Below are 13,371 nucleotides of genomic sequence, written 5' to 3'. Positions count from 1 at the left end.
CTAACTCAATAGAAAAAAACATGAAATAATTTACTACCCAAACAATGTCAAGAATAACATAAACAAACAGTTTCATGTTTCATTGTTCAGTCAACTAGACGAGTCGAGAACAATATAGAATACACAAACTGCTTACGTAAGCTCAACAAAGGCAAAAGCTTTACACTAACAACTTTATAAAATCGAACATGTCTTAAAGCGCAATTACAGCAGCTATAAGTCTTCATTCGATTTCCAATCGTTACATAAGCCTTTGTAATGAGAACTCTATTACGAGAGGGGTAAGGATGAAGATATCAGGTCATGTTGACGCTGCAATTGCACGTTCCGCTTAGCGTTTCGAGGAATTTTCCGCGCTACTTGTTTACTTTAGATTTTCTCATCAGTTACAGTGGCAGCCAAAAGAAGAAAGTACTAAGAATGCAGGAATCTGATACTCCATTAGTACATTCTGGGTTTTGGCTGCCTCCGCTGCCGGCATGCCTTGGAGGAATTTGCATTAAGTCAAAGCTCTTTGCAGACGCGTAATTGGGGTAAATAAATAGAGGTATTCTTTTCTGAATCTCTGCAAACATATGTAGTTAAATGATCCTTGGAAGAAAGTTATACCGAATGGTGTACATTTATTTGATGAGTAAGTACAACATTTCTTTATATGAGTGTTGAAAATCTGAACTACTGCAGTTGTAACGCTGAATTCAATAAAATAGAATAGAATAGAATAGAAATAATTTTATTCATGAGCACAAACACAAAATAAAAACTTATACAAAACAGAGAAACATAAAAAAGAGAAAGTGCCACGAAATGATATATTATTATATAAATGTATAAAATTTAATTACATATCAGTCGCCACAATTTATATGACATAATAATTCAACACTTTAAATGTTAGCATAAGAAGGTACTCTTTTTCAAACGCCATAAGCCAAAATTTGAGGAACTTAAATCACATTCTATAAGAAATGTTCGCTTTTCATATATGAAAATCACATTTTATAAACAAAATTAACAAAAAGCGGTTTTCAAAAGGTATAACATTTCCAAAGGCATTTCACGGAAAGTTATGAATAGCATTCGAACGAGCATATTCCCCAGAATGAATACAACGGGGTCAATGTGGCACGTTGGGGTGATTATGGCAACTTTGACCGATGTGTCGGTGGTGAATAGTGCAATGAAAGAGATTGATATGAAAACCAAGCACAAAGACAATATAATTGTGTTTTTGTTCAGAATGAAAAATCCTTTGTCTATTGGATGATGAAAGTTTGTATTCAAATATTAAGGAACAAAACGTAACTGTATTTAAATGAAAAAGAATTTGGTGTAGAAGTCAAGAAAGAAGCAGATAAAATGATTATTACTCAATGTCATTGTATTAACTTGCGTTCCCAGTATTTAATATAAAATGAATACATACTCGTGCTATACCATCTGAAACAAGATATTAAATTATCAAAAAAACATACAGGTAATATTCAGAACGAGAAGGGTGCATTGACAAAAAGCATGTCATGAATAATTCGAACCTACACAAATCTAGAACAACACGCTTGTCCTAAAAAGGTATTCCCTAAAGAACCCACGAGCGCCCAAACACATTATTCAAAGCGAAAAAAGTTAAATACGACCTAGATCACAGGCGGGCGTACACGTTTAATCGGAATATAACCTACGAATGTCGGATGGAAAGAAAATTTATTTAACTTCTGTTCATGAACTTTTTTATCCATTTCTGTTTCTCTGAATAAAAATAATCTGTAAGTAAATAAAAACATCGTCGATAAGTCGATAATTATTAATGAATATAAGTATTCGGTTCAGTTTCATGTTATTAACACTTTTTTCGATTTTTAGATCTTGTTAATAAATAACTCTGTAGCTCGTTCCATTGAACGAGTCGTGTCATTTAGTGAAATCGTAAACATGAGCTGAGGCTGCATTTTGGGAGTCATTTCGGAGAAACAAGATTGATTACTTTAGGAATAATAATATACATATATTGAGTTTAACGTGTGAAACCTTATAATAAATATACAGTTATACACAGATTAATGAATATAAATTGAAATAAATAGAATCTATGGAGAACATTACATGCCTCTAAAATAATATTATTTTGTTTTAACGCAGGAATGTTAAACTTAGATGCAAATATAAAAAAAAAAACATTCCGAATCACTTTAGCTAAATGCGTCTTATAGAATGATTTAATATTTTTATTTTATCAAAAGTTTTAAAATTAAAAATAATAACACACTTTATTTAAGTAGGATAGTAGAAAAACATCATGATTGTCATTAGATATAAACCGAAGAAACCAAGCATAGATCGTTCAGAGATATTAATGGAAGTCGTATTGTCGTGACGGAGAATATTCTCCATTTCGCGAGCATAGGCACATTTTACTCGAGGTCATCAAGAACCATGAGTAATAACAGAGCTTATACTATTTTGTCTAAGTTTTCGACTCGAAGAGTGATCTGAACGACACCCCAGGAAGTGTCAAACGAGAATATCCCACAAAGTTAGGCAACTACGCCCCTGGGTTCCGCAAGGACAAAACTTTGCGACGCGCTGAAGTGTATCTTAAGTTGTGATGTAAAAAAATAATGTTATTTTGGGTTCGTTCGTGCAAACCTCGTGTGCTAAATTACTTCTTTAGCCTTTATCGGCTTTGACCAAAAGTGGCGCATTTGATATTTCATTCGACTTTTCTATAGGTAGCTTTGGACGGGGTAGCAAAATTATAACATTCAGTGATTAAATTTACTATTTATTCTCAGTTATGTCTTTATAATGTGCCAAAAAACTTGCTCAATTATTCTAAACAAATAATTTACTTATTTATTTATTTTTAAACTTTATTGCACATACAAGAAGTACAACAGGCGGACTTAATGCCGTTATAGGCATTCTCTACCAGTCAACCATAGGGCGAAACAGAAAAGCGTCCATGTGGGTGCAGTGAGAAATAAACAGAAAAAAACGCATTTTTTTTTAAATTCATACTTATAGAACACCAACTAGACCAGACCTTTATCTGAACTAAAATGAGGTGTTCCCCAAGGTACTACTCTTTTTGGTCAGTGGATAGAGATACGTTTTAACAAAAACATAGTCATTAAGAAAATGCTTACAAAATATGAATGATTTTTTAAGAGATAGTAACAGTTTTCAACGGAACCCTGGATATCAGTAGTCCTCCCGCGTCTCTTGACATCGACAAATGAAATTCTGTCGCGGGCGACTCTCGCTTTGAGCTCCGACGTATTTATCCGAATCCTACGTTTTAAAGGAAAGCTTATTTATAAAGAAAACTCTTATTTCTAAAAGCTTTATGTATCCTACGTTATAAAAACAAAGATTATCTTTTGAAAACCTTTTAGTTACAGTCTACTTATTTTAACAAGTAAATTCTTTTAGTTTTTTAAATTATATTACTACATCTCACAGAAATTCACCAAGTGAAATACAACTATCAAGAACAAAATAGGTTACTTTACACTCTTACATTCGCTTCGCGCTCCATCAAAAACTGCATTACTATCTCCAGCGTAATGGCTCCACCATTACAGCGTTTCAGCCACAAAATGAACGCTTCGTACTCTTATTAGCTTTTCCCATTTGCATTGTTACTTGGGATTCAATTAGGAAACGTCGTGCTCACGTGAGTCGAGCCGGACCGTACTCGGTATCGAATCATGTGCTCGGTGGAACACCGCCATTGAATATTGAATGCACGCTTGAAGATATCAAAGCATCATTTGAGCAACATCAAAGCTCTAAACCTTTTATTGAACATTGTTTATCTTTGCATTGAAATGACCTAAACTTGTATTAATTTACACCTATCCATGGGACGCAATTAGTAAAAGAAAGTATGGGTTTAAAATTTGTTAAATGTATTAATGATGCGTATTGGTATGCCGAGTACCATAAACTGTCTTTTAGTGGATGACTTCCACAAAAAGATAGTTTTAATTTTTGGTTACCATTCTGATTTTCTGACTAACAAAATGATGTAGAAAATAATCACTAGCAGGACAATAGCACTTAAAATAACAAATGAATATTTAATGTTACTGGAAACATTGCTGGAAGAAACGACCCAAGAAACAATACTTTGGTTTGAGGAGGTTTGTAAGACAAAATTCTTAGCCCGAACTTCATGTCTGTAATCGGAGCACAAAGGCTTGCAAGTTTTTTTTTAAATTTATTTTAGCTGTTTTCCCACTTTTGTTTAGCGCCAACATTTGCTTTGATCATTGATATTCAAAAACCTGCTGCCAATGAGGAATTATACTTTCCCGGAAAATATTTGAATAGTAGGTACTACTAAACAGTACATCTGGAGTTTGAAGGTTGTTATGTTATAATCGCACGACGCACCATTGGTTTTCCTCAAAACTGTCACCGCACCCCTTCTGAAGAGTTCGTGACGACAATGAGAAATTTATTCCGAAAGTCCCCCACACTTACTGACGCGTGCTTGCAAATATATCGTAGAGATGGCAGGCCTTCGACGGTGATAAAGGGAGTCGCGAAAATGCCATGTTATCATGAACATGATTCACTATCTGATATCGACATGCCGCGGCGATATTACTATGAAAGTCTTACAATACGCGAGCAAGAATATGTGGAGCGGAAACGTAAAGAGAGGAAAATTGTTTTCTTTCCGCAGACAGTGGCGTAAGCGCCTCGTTTGTCAGACTTCAGCGCTCTCAACAAACTCACCCCGTGAAATTAAACCGTGTTCCAATTTGTCGATGCGACGATACGGCCGTAATCACGGGTTATTACGCGCTGACATTATTGTTAACGCGGTAACTTCGATCCCTCAAAACAAAACGTGATATTTCTGACGCCGTGATGAATGAAAATTCGCAATATCTCAGACAAGGAAGATAATTTTTCAAGGAATTCATAAGACACGATTCTAATTTCAGCGGGGCACACCGCGCCCTATTACGGCCGTTTTCATTTGGGTGAGGAACGAGCTAATCATGGCCCCGGGATCGCCTTAATCGAACCACGCTACCAATAAAAATCGCTACGTTAATAAAGTTATACCAATCCGAAATCCAATTAACGGAGTTGATGGCAAATTATATAAACCCTCAAATAGTATGTACCTATAGTACTAGTACAAAATCTAGCCCGCTTTTATGCCCGCAGATTTGCATTTGGCATCGAGCGGGCAGTTTGTCCTTTATTGAATGGGATGCACTTCGCTTTAATTTTGCCGGACAGTCGACGTCGTTCGCTAACATTTGCATTTCAAAACGGTTCTAATAGCTTGACATTTATGTAGATGACATCTTTTAAATAACACAGACCCTTTTAACAAAAAAAAAACAGTATTTCTAACCTTCTTTATAGAAAGGGATAGGGATTAGGGACACTAAGAGACAAGCGAGAAAATACAACTTGTCCCAGCCAAGCTAGTGAGATGTGTTGTCGAGTATCCACTTAGTCGGGTTACCGTGTTGCGTGTCTTGTCGTGTCTACGGATTTGAGCACGTTGCTCGGCTCTGTAGGATCGAATCGGTGGAGCTCATCCCCTAACACCCCATCCGGAGCTACTAGATGCGGGATCACACCTACAAAGTCTACACTTACAGCGAACTCGTTAACTTTCCCCGCGTCCCAATGTAATCTCATATTATAGGCGCTATAAAAATGTGTACACAAAATGTCGCTGCCGCGGGAAAATAGCGAAAACTTACAGAAACCCCGTGCCCAATTCAATGGAGTTCACAAAAGAAATGTCCCTCTATAAAATTCCTGTTTAATTGTGGAGTTGTCGGAGCCTGACAGCGAGAAGGGTCGGCTCAAAGGGGATTTATCCACAATCGTGAAAATAGCCGCGATCGAATCAGCGCCCATTAATTTTCAATCAGTACATAAGTAATACTGGGACATGACAGGTGTTCCACAAACACGGCTATATGATTGTCATGAACGTGTAATTAAAAGAATCGAAAAGCGATGTCAACAAATGAGTCGGGCTATTGACAAGAGATCGTATCGCGGGGTCACCCACTGCGGTATGTTCGGGCCGCGACTTCATTTGAAACTATTAAGCGAGTTGACGCGCGGATAAGCATCGCACCGCAACTAATGGCCGCTCATTACAACTGTTCGGAGATATTATTGTAACCCAACGACCTAATAGAACAATAAACCTCCGGCGACCCGCTTGATAGCGACCGACATTAAGACAGTAGGTACTATTCGACAAAATGGCGCTCGGAAATATATATTAATTTCTCCAAACCTACAGATTTATTTGAACCTCCTTTATGGGCCAAAAGCCCGAGTCCGCGTCGAGCGCACAGCGCACGATTTGATTACGGAATTCGCCAAAAGAGCAATATTGCTCCGCGTAATATTTCGCGAGGGACTTAGTCCGTTTGGCTGTACATATATTTGGGAGGGAGGACACTCGAGCACCCTCTTTAGGATTAGGGGCTCAAATATTTCACTTTGTATTATGAAACGGTAACACCGTGAAAGCTGGCTCACGGCTCGGTAAATATTAATTAACAACCTTAGAATAACCTTTTACACGTCGTCTCTGAACTTCTCACTTTTCATGTTTAATGTCATGATTTCGCAGTTTGTGTTGGAAAGTAGTTTCAGGAGCATTAAATACAAATAGCAGTCACCGCGGCCGCCATCCATTTTAACCCGACTCAAATCGTAATCTAATTCCTCTGATACAATTTCGTGTCCGCATAGCCGAGCCATTTAACTAGCGCCGAAGCTCTGTCACCCACAAAGGAGTTGGGGCGTTCGAGCGGCCAAGATCATAGGCCCTTTCGGGAAACGTGGGAGTTAGGTACAGTTGTGTTGACAGGGATCTAATTTGTTCCGGTGAATAATTCAACGCTTTGTTAGGCGACAGCCCTCGACAATTATTTAATTATTTTAATCGAATATTCTTCCGTCCACAATGGGCTCGCGAGCCGCTCGATAATTAATTGATGGGTCCTTCAAGAAGAAATTAATTTCGATGATTGCCAAAGGACTGCGAGCAATTTTGCGTACGATTTACATATAGGGGATGTAGGTCAGCGTCTGAAATGACCAAGATACGGTCGACAACAGCCATAACTCTGTGGCTTTTAGTGTAACGTTAAATCACATCAAGGAATAGTGAAGGTTTATAGAACGGGCTTATCAGGGCCCCGGGGAGCGATCCGCATCGCCGGCTTTACACGGCTGCGGCGATAACGCCCGGACAAAGACGGCACTTATCTCGATGAAATTTTATTCACTCATACTAAAGTGGATTCAAGCGGAACCTTCAAAGAAACGATGTCATCGTCTGATGCGTATCTTTTACCAATTTAGCTCGGAATATATATAGCTATGTACAAACGATGCTGTGAAAATTTATGTAACAACCGGGTCAAATTTATAGAAGGTTAAATGTTTGAAGTCCCAAGGAACTTGGAAGCTATTTACCCGTTGACGGACTCGCGCTATAAGTGGGGTTATTCGAAGCCAATTCGAGTCCGCATATTAGTTTATCGCAGGGCTTGGAAGGGCTAATCCCATTCAACCCTCGGTAAAGCGATTCTAGCGCTGAATGCCCGGCTGCAATAAGGTTGGAACTATTTCTTGGCCGGCTATTCAGTTTCGCTATCGGATTAAAGAGGTTGCGCTTTGCTCAGCCTCGGAGTGGCCGTTACAAGGCGCACTACCACTAGAAGAGCTTCGTGTATTGCTGAAGGCTTCTTATACTTTCCCATTCATAAAGCGACTGAGTACCAGCGCTTTCAGTGTTTGAGCTGTACTTTTGTGAAGTAGCGATTGCTATTTGACTTGAGATTGACTTCAGTTTTCGTTTTAAACCATAGCTTGAAAATCAGTTTCAGTCCGGATTTCTCTCTTAAAGAGATTGAGTAGGTAGGTAAGTACCTCTCCATATTTTTTCTTAAGTGCAGGCAGCACCGGATTTGCGTTTTCAGAAGTTTTAATAAATTAAATTTTCTTCAAAGAATTTTCCTCAAGAACCTTTGTTTTCCCTCAAGTCCGCCACCCTTTACTTAAGGCTTAAGGACGTCGATCTTTACAATACGAGTCGTGCGGTAGGTGGGTAAGTAATTAGGCTGACGGGGTTAATCAAAGAGAGGAGATTGAATGTTTTATTCAGGGTATCTGCGGCCGCTAATGCCGTGTAACACCTCTTGACACACTTGCGCGCCTTAATTAATGCCGCCGGCGAGAATGCAAATTCCCGCGATAACACCCACTTTTATTCAGGCTACTGCAAGCTTTTATGAATATTTAAATAAGGAACTTTACGAAGTTCACCGTCCAGCCCAAGTTCCATTCAAAGAAAAGCCGAGGAAATTTATTCATGCGGGGTTACCTGCGATGGTATCGCGCCTTTGATCCGCTGATCGCAGATACGCCGGAGAAACTACCTCATTATCACTTCACATCCTTCGTATTCACGCAGTCAATTCGGCCACATCCGTCAGCTAAGTTTCTGTCACTGCGCAAAATTGATATCGCGCGAGTTTGAAACGGGTTCAGGGGGTAATAGTTAAAGTTTGAAAGATGAAGTTTCGCAAACTTTGGAACATCTCTAGCGAAGTTGCGGGTTTGTTTACGCGACACTTACGCGTTCAGAGCGCTCGTGTGCTCCCGCTCCTCCACATAAGCCACCACCACTGGGTCACTAGCGACACTACACTCGATCGCGGGGCTGCGGGGTGCGGGGGGCTGGCATGGCAACACACGACCGTCCCGCGCGCGCGAGCCGGGCTACTGACGCGGCCGCGCCAGCGCGCGCAACCCCCGCCCCCCGCCACCCGCGCGCCGCACCCCGCCCGCGCCTGCGTACTGCGCTGCCAAACGATCGGCGGAGGCTCCGATGATTTTTATATCTGCTGTTGTGACATTGAAATTCAATTTTGAATCTCCGATTTGCAGACGGAATTGTCGTTAACGTCCGATCTGCGGAAACGGAAATACAAATGTGCAAGGGATTTAAAAGCGCAATTGATTACGTGTAGGTTGTAACCAGAAGTTTCTGGCGGCACACTACGCGAACGGGTTGATCAGATAGGACGCCCGTGCCGTTTCCCTGGGGCCTGCAGTATTTTTATAAATTCGTATATTTCAATAACCCGCGTGCGGCGGGCGTGCGTAACAGTTCCTCACAAACGGCTACGCTTCGGAATTTAATTTCCCGCATTTCCTTTACGCTATTGGATATTGTAGGGATTTGCGGATTCCCTTTATCCGGAACGTATTGAGACGCCATTTTTCCGCGGCTGTCTGAGGCCGAGTGCTTTTCAATTCAACTCCATTGTTATATAATTGCGGGTAAAAATTTGAGATAATTTGAGGCCACTCGCTGGGAGACAAAGGCCTCAAGGATTTCTCGAACATCTGAATAATTTTGTTTAGGGAGTTTAACTTAACTTCGTAATTCTTCGAACAAGAGATGCTAATCCCCGGCCGGTCGAAAAAATTTGGAATGAAGATGTATCGGATTGCAACACTTGACCCATAAAAAGGTTTTCCTCGGCATCATTTTCAATATTGCTTAACGATTTTCGTAACTTTTTTGACAGATTATTAGTAGGTAACCAAGTATTTGTTTGTACTGGTACTTAGGTATTTATTACTTCAAGAATAATTAAGATCGTCTTCCGTCGTGGCCCATGGGAAGAAAGAAATAAGAGAGAAAGAAAATAGCTCGAATATGTTGCATACAAGTTTAAGTCATACCTTTGATGCGCATAACAACTTGTGTCATAATCATCATTGCGCATACAAATGAAAAGTCATATTATATTGTGTCATACATTTTTAGCCATAATATTTAATGGCATACTCAGCAGTTGTTATATATTTTTTGTGCATATAGGTTTTGATTATAATAAATCAAATGTCATACCAACTAAAAGCATATTTATTGATACTTATAATGTTTTTACGTATAACGTATTGTAGCATAATAATTTTCAACCATAATGGTCTACATAAATAATTTAAGAAAATAATTTTAGCCTCTCAACAACTCCTTGAAAAAAACCTTTTCCCTATAATCTCCGTCCAAACACTTAATTCGACGGAGCCCCGCTCACGCGGGGCTCCTACTTCTGCGTAGTTTGCCCTTCGGGCATCTAAAGAAACCTAACGAACCTAACCTACCTACTATGATTAGTTTGTTTTATAAAACCGTTTCTCCTACTGGACTATACTCCTCTCCTTCGTAGGTTGCTCACAACCATACATATGTATTATTAATGCTTTGTAACATTTATGAAAAAAACATATTATGCCAACTAAATATATGACTTAATTTTTTATGTCTATATTAATACTATGCATTGCAATACTTCGAACGAAAAATACTTATGAATATCAAGTAAATGACTTAAAATTTTATGCAAATTAAATTAATGACTATAAAAATTATGACATAACTCATTTATGAAAAAAACCCAGTTATGCTCAGGAATAATTCTGACTAAAGATTTTTATGACTTACAATTTTATGCATAAAGTGTTATGACAATTAAAAATATAACATAAGTTGTTATGCGACCAGAGAGAGTCCCTGTGATAACAACAAATACTGTAAAATATGAAAAGTTCCTTGCGCATGGTCCTTCGAACCGGATGAAGAAAGAGAGTAACCGGACTAGGAGCCCGAAACAATGTTAATAATTGATAATTATTAAAATTAAATTGGGGATATATAATTGTTACGGTTTTGATCTTATTTTTCTATGACCTTGAAAATCGCTCACGCTTAATGGTGCATGCGAGATGAAGCGATTTACCAAGATGATCGTCAAGGTCGTATCAAAACCATTTCTAAATCGTAACAAGTCGTTGAAACTAATCCGGTCCCAGCATATTACATAAGCACTACGTGTGGCTTGTTAAGTACTGGATATACGCACGGGAGGAGACGCGCGGGCGGCGGGCAGCACGCGACGTCATCGCGGCAAGCCGCGAGCGACCCGCGGCCCACCACTTCGCTTTACCTACTTCACCGGCAACGGACGAATACCGAATCTAATTTTATCCAGTCCGCGATTTTATTTCTACGTCCCAGTAGGACCCTAACAGGCTTTTCATATATATGTAGGTACTTAATATATATTTTCATATTATATAACCATAGTTTTTTCCGCGGAAGTTGCTGACGAGAACCAAATATAAACCAGACATTTCGATGTTTTATTAATTTGTTAATTAATTCTCGGAAACAGTTTCGCTGAAAAGAAAATCACAAAAGCGAAAAGTCACAATCAGAAAAGCAAAAAATACTTTTTCCGACATTTCATGTAGGTACTACCAGAAAAAGTCAATAAATAAAAAAAACATGAAATGTAGGTACATATAACAACTTTGAGGAAAACACAGATAAGTATATAATATATAAAAAGAATTATATATATATATATAGTCAGCCAAACAAACCCCGTGTCAAAAAGGACGTTAAGGGATGTAGGGAGGGGAGGGACGTCGGAAAAAATAGTCCAAATTCGTAATAATTTAAATTTTCAGATGCAAAATTCAATATTTTGTATTATTAGTTTAGTTTTAATGTTTAAAAGTAGAAGTACTAGTAAAGTTGTAGACAAAACCAAACGATTTAATCTGTCAACCGGCTGCAGCATACTTATTTATATGTTATTGGTCGCCGCGATACAGGCGTGCCTAGTGCGCGTGCGGTTACCAATGTTTAAATCAACTTTGATTGTAATAACTCTTTGCTTAATAATATTTTTAATTTTTTTTTAATGGCCTGTTATATTAGTGTCCCTCTGCTGGACAAAGGCCTCTCCCCTTGATTTCCACGACTTCCGTTGTTGAGCTTTTTCCGGCCAGTCATTAATGCAGTCGTACATAAATAAATATGAAAAATTCTGATTTGCTCTATGGTTGACTGGTAGTTTAGAGAATGCCTTACTTAAGGCATTTAAGTCTGCCATTTGTACTTATTTTTATTGTGGAATAATTAAAATAAATATATGAGACTTGTGGGAGTTGGAAGGGGTAGACCTCGGCGGACTTTCTCTGATCAGATCGGGGAAATCCTGAAGAAAGGCCAGGTCAAGAGCACCCTAAACCGGCGAGCGTGTATGAGTAATGTTATGAAAGTGAAGGAAGCGAAAGAGGTATGTCAGGATCGTAGCAAGTGGAAATCCGTGGTCTCTGCCTACCCCGCCGGGAAATAGGCGTGATTATATGTATGTATATGAGACTTGTGTCAATTTGCAATAATGTTTACCTGATCGTATCTATCCAATTAGCTAATACAGCTATAATCGTCTTCATCGGAGCTATGAACGGCAAGTCGTATTTATTCATAATACGATCGAGCCAGTAAGAGCCGATCTTCGGTTGATTTAAGGATATTAATTGCTGGATACCAAACGCTTTGAGCTGCACTTTGCATTGATCTAATATTAATGCTAACCAGTTGGTTTCATGTTTCATAGCAGTTAAGGCAGCGAGTTCAATTTACTTCAATTCAATTTAAATATTAGTATGGAGAGATTTAGGAAATTCTTTGAATTTAATAGGCATTTTATTCTCGGACCAATTTGAACCGATTGTACTGAAACCGTACCGTAAAACAATGCATTTAAGTATATTGTTGCCTCTTTTTGTTGTTGTTATATGTCTGTATGTATGTCAACACTTTATTGTACATAATACAGGCTAGGATACAATTAAACAGAAAGGATACAATGTACAAAGGCGAACTTATCCCTATAAGGGATCTCTTCCTGTCAACCTGTGAGCATTTATTTAGACAAATAAAAATGACAGAGAAACGAAATAACAAGATAAGGAATCTATTAAAAGTGTTTGATATACAATACGGCAATAAAAAAATGATGTTAAAATTTTACTTTTTTAAACTCGAATATCTTTACAAATATGTTGTCGAACGTTATTGTACAAACAATATAATATATTTTTCATATATGAAGCCCATTGGTGCAAAGAGAAAAGTATCCAATCGCTCTTAATCAACTGAGCTACCATAGCTTAATAGACGCGAGTGAATTCTTCGATTTCATTGGTTCTTTCATTTTGTTTTATTTTGCTTAAGTTTAAGAACGATTGGATGGGTATTCCAAAAGATCGCAGGTTCAATTCTTGTCCGAAGAGGTGAATTTTTCCATTTGTCTTTTTATTTAAAAATCGGAATACATAGCGATTAGACCGGTGTTCCGAAAGGTCGCAAGTTCGAGTCTTGCCGGAAACTGTGAATTTTTAAATTTTTCATTTAATATAAAAAAATCTTATTTATATTTCTTACATAAAAAAAATGTGCACACATTTGTTTTGCTAATTTAACTAAGTTAT

The 13,371-nt window shown here is 38.3% G+C and overlaps 1 protein-coding gene across 1 annotated transcript in view; it reads right to left on the bottom strand.

Annotated features, from left to right (window-relative positions):
• Positions 1-8,806, bottom strand: part of LOC134799027 (lachesin-like) — a 196,125-nt gene extending 187,319 nt beyond the window's left edge. Inside the window, exon 1 of the mRNA XM_063771449.1 lies at positions 8,393-8,806. The gene's annotated coding sequence lies outside the window, so the exon portion shown is untranslated. The remainder of the gene's footprint in view (positions 1-8,392) is intronic.
• Positions 8,807-13,371: the final 4,565 nt, after the last annotated feature.

The sequence above is a fragment of the Cydia splendana genome, chromosome 17 (genome assembly GCF_910591565.1).
Source record: "Cydia splendana chromosome 17, ilCydSple1.2, whole genome shotgun sequence".
NCBI classification, from domain to species: Eukaryota; Metazoa; Arthropoda; class Insecta; order Lepidoptera; family Tortricidae; genus Cydia; species Cydia splendana.
This window is presented reverse-complemented; position numbering and strand designations above follow the sequence as displayed.